This window comes from Lactuca serriola, chromosome 6 (genome assembly GCF_051521515.1).
Source record: "Lactuca serriola cultivar US96UC23 chromosome 6, Lser_US96UC23_V15, whole genome shotgun sequence".
Lineage (NCBI taxonomy): Eukaryota > Viridiplantae > Streptophyta > Magnoliopsida > Asterales > Asteraceae > Lactuca > Lactuca serriola.
Genome location: NC_136413.1, coordinates 143,038,791 through 143,043,295, shown reverse-complemented (window position 1 = coordinate 143,043,295; position 4,505 = coordinate 143,038,791).

The window sequence follows — 4,505 nt, the reverse complement described above, 5'->3', positions numbered from 1 at the left end:
ATTTGAACCGTAGAGACCCTTGACCGAGAGGTCAAGCAGACGAAGCAGCGTCATCGCCTGATAGTGAAGGTTCGTTGGGATTCCAACCGAGAACCCGATTTCACTTAAGTGCGCTAGAACAAATCGATTAGGAAGTTTCCTCCTCACGACTCGATCATTCGTACATACTTCCTTGCCTAAATTCTAATTTCGGGACGAAATTCCCTTCAACAGGGGGATGATGTGACAACCCGAAATTTCCATTCTGAACAAACCTTTTGAAGCCAATAGAAGTAGAAGAGTTACAGTGAAAACTCAAATTTTGAGTATAAGTTTGGCAGTTTTCAGGATTTTACACTTAAGCAGATATTAGGAGAGTGGATGCACTAGGGTTTTGTGCAACACTGTTATTCCAATACTCTAGTACATTAGAGTTCGTTCCAGGAATAAAAATATTTTCTGCCAAAAATATCTCAGGACTATAAATAGAATTCTGAACCAAATTGGTTCATTTGTTGAATTCCATTTAGAGAAAAGTCAAAATTTTCTCTCACGGATCTTCGGATTTTATCCCAAATTGTGAGTACTTCGATCTAATTATGTTATATAGCTTATATTGTGTTTAGAAACGCCAATTACATATCAAATCTGTGAGACTCGGGAGTTTACCGCCCAAGAACGTTCTTGGGGAGTAAACTCCATTTTAAGGTTCTAAGGTGTCCCAAAGTCCCTCAAAGCCTTGGAACTCCAACTAGAAGCCTCCATTTCATGCTTTATACCACAAAACAATTAGGAATCATGGCTAGAAGTGAATTCACGGCCAAGGAAGTTCTTGGGCCGTGAACTCCATGTTAAGTGCCCAAAGTGCCCTAAATGCCTTCATTGAACCAATAGACTAGCGTAGCACATTACCTTGATGTGTCTAAGACCCAAATCAATCAAAATACCAACACCTAGGGGTTTTCACGGCCGTAAACACATGGCCAATTGGTTCATGGGCCGAAAACTCTAAATAGGGGTGTTTTGATGCCACAAACACTTCCTAAGGCTTAGGCTTAAATTAGGACAAGTACCCTAAAGTGTTTATAGCTAGAAAACATAAGGAATCACATGTATTGAGGAGTTTACGGCCAAGACAAGTTCTTGGGCCGTAAACACCTATAAAGGGGTCAAATGACACCCTAACTCCTTCCTTATGCCTAGAAACCAACATAGATCATTACCTTGAAATGTTTGAGACTTGAAAACACCGTAAACACCCTCCTAAGGGATTTTGTGGCCGTAAACTCCAAGGGAATATGGTCCCAGGGCCGTAAACTCCTTAAAGGAGTTATTAGGAAGCCCAAACACTTGTTTAAGCCTTGAAGCAATTCACCACATGAGTTGTATAATTGTTAGACTTCATTTAGGGACTTGGTTGAGAGTTTACGGCCAGGAGTTTACTCCCCTAGGCCGTAAACTCCAAAACATATGGCCATTAGACCATAAACTCCCATTAGGGGCATTGCACTCCTTTGTTGCAACCCATTAGCCTCATAGCACTTGACCAAAAGTGTTTTCCTCGCGTTTAAATGTTTATACTTGTATAATTAGTGTTTTAATCACTAATTATTTATATACATATGTCTTCATATGTCATTAGGATCATTGTGTGTGTCTAAAGACTTCACTTGACACCAAGCACTTGTCCGATCCTTCCTTACGATAACAGTCTGTTCCATTCTAGCACTTACTGCAGGTGAGTTCATACCCCTTAACTAATGTTTTAAACTATTTTTAAATGTTTTATGGGGGGATACAAGTAGAATCATGCTAGTTATTATATCAATCACATGTGATTAATAAGTAGAATTATGCTAGTTATTATATCAATCACATGTGATTAATATGCAACATTCAAATGATTTACTACACATTAGCCGTTTTACCAACCAGTTTCCTTCAAATGATTTTTATAAACATTTTATATATGTTAAACTCCTTATTACACTGTACATTTTACTCTGTATATTACATTTCAAACTTATTTACAATTGTGTTTCAAACAAATGTTCTTTATACTAAAATGTTTTATCAAACCCATGCCTTCAAAACCATTTTATAGATCGACATCAAGTCGGTCTTTTCTTAGAAAATATTTATGTTCAAAGGTTTTACAAATCTTATTTTATGATTTTAAATTATAAATTGCATGCCTCTATATGTATAGTTATATAAGAAGTGTTTAAAAGACTTAGGAAGGCTATCCACCCTATTTCCTTTTCGCGCTTGAGATGTGGTCTGGTGGGATATCGGGTACTCGTCCGAAGGTCGTTTAAATATTAGTTACATAACATATGTACATATATAGTCATAAAAGGTCCTTCCAGTTCATCCCATGCCCTTGGGTAGCAAGGGTATACTTCCGTGTCCATACGTACAAGTTAGATTACTAGTAAACTACCATATGGGTAGTTTAGGAAGATACTAGAACTATTACTAGAACGCAATATCATACAATGAGTCAGTTCATTCATGAGTCAATACTTTCTAGATCATTACTGTACATTACTATACTTGCTAGATAGAGAGAGCATGCATTACAACTAGAACATTACAGTACATTACTATACATGCTAGATAGAGAGAGAACACACATTTCCGCTAGCACACGTAGAACATTACAGTACACTACTATACTATTACATGATCACACTTACATAAGTATAATTACATGATCACACTTACATAAGTACAATTACATGATCACACTTACATGAGTACGCTTACATATACATAGAACAGACGTCACTAGGTGTTATAGCACGGAACCAGATCAGGATCTAACTATACTGATGAATTACAACGAAATTGTGATAGTTATATCGAGTATACATGATCATAGTAATGTGGATGCTCACGGCTTGCATACATGCAGTGGTCGTGGGTAGGTCCCAAAATCCCTTTGATAGGGGAGCATATAGTCTGGGATCTAGGCATCACATTATACCTTATCCCTCAAATAAGGCAGTTGAGTACCGATGTAGTTATTTATATCAAATACTATAGTACTTGGAAGTATTACCCTAGATTTAAGGTAATAGGTACGGTTGTAGTTCGACACTACACCATAGTACTATTTCTTTTCCCATTACATTCGCTTCGTGAATTTTCACACGACGCACAGTAATGTAGAAACTATCTTTTTGATAAATGGTAGTCAGACTTGGGAAAATATACACTCTTACAAGAGACACACATAGACATTAGATGCCTTGGTTGAAGGCTACATAGAGATCAGTTAAGTATTGGTAGAAGACTCCCTGTTATAATAGTAGGAATCATAGGGATTTCTAGGGTTTTTCAAACATTTACAGTTGTTTTACAAACATTTTCATACTTACAGTTCATCTATATTTTTATACTTACAGTTCATCTACATTTTCAATACTTACAGTTCATATACAAATTCTTACATGCAAATACTTACATACAAATTAAGACACTAAAATACTTATGATCTCACCAGCTTCAAAGCTGATACTCGCTTTCAAAAATTACTTGTATCCTCAGGTCATCATAGACAGGTACCGATGCAAGGAGAAAGGAAGATGGAGTTTGTTCAAGACTCATCTTTCATTTTGATTTATGCTTTAGTGTTTATCAAAATTTGTTAGAACACACATGTATAATAATTATATTATTAATGCAATGGATGATGTTGTTGCTTGTTTACTACTTTTCATTGTTATGATACTGTACATGACGTCCTCCGCCCCAGAACGTTTCCGCCGTTCTTGGTTTTGGGGTGTGACATTTTATTACCCAAGTACCAAAGTTTTGTATGCTTGATAGGGTAATACCTTGGAAAGTTCAAGTTTGCATGTATAATAGAGAAAACAATCCAAGGTATTTAGGGATGCATGTACCCCTTAGGAGTGTTAGAATGCTCAAAACCCAACAGAAGGAACCTCAACAACAAGCGCTCAACCTGTGGAGGAAACTCATGTTGAACCAATTGACGAGTGCGTACCTCTGAGACGTTCCCATAGAGTTATTGTTCCACCTGTGTTATATGGTTTTCATATAACAGCTGAAGTTGATACATTTATCTATGATAGTACATTGATAAAATTGGATAAACCTAATAACTACAAGGAAGCCATGGCAGGCCCCGAGTCTATATAATGGAAAGAGGCTATGAACAACGAGATTCAGTCCATGTATGACAATCAGGTTTGGAACTTGGTTGACAATGTACCAGGTCGTAAGACAGTTGGGTGCAAATGGATCTTTAAGAAAAAGACTGACATAGATGGGAAATTACACACATATAAGGCGCGATTGGTTACGAAAGGATTTACTCAAACTCATGGAGTTAATTATGATGAGACCTTCTCTCCAGTAGCGAAGATTAAATCTATAAGGGTTAAGCTTGCCATAGCTACATTTCATGACTATGAAATATGGCAAATGGATGTCAAAACCGCTTTCCTTAATGGGAAGTTGGTTGAAGATGTTTACATGAGTCAGCCAGAGGGTTTTGT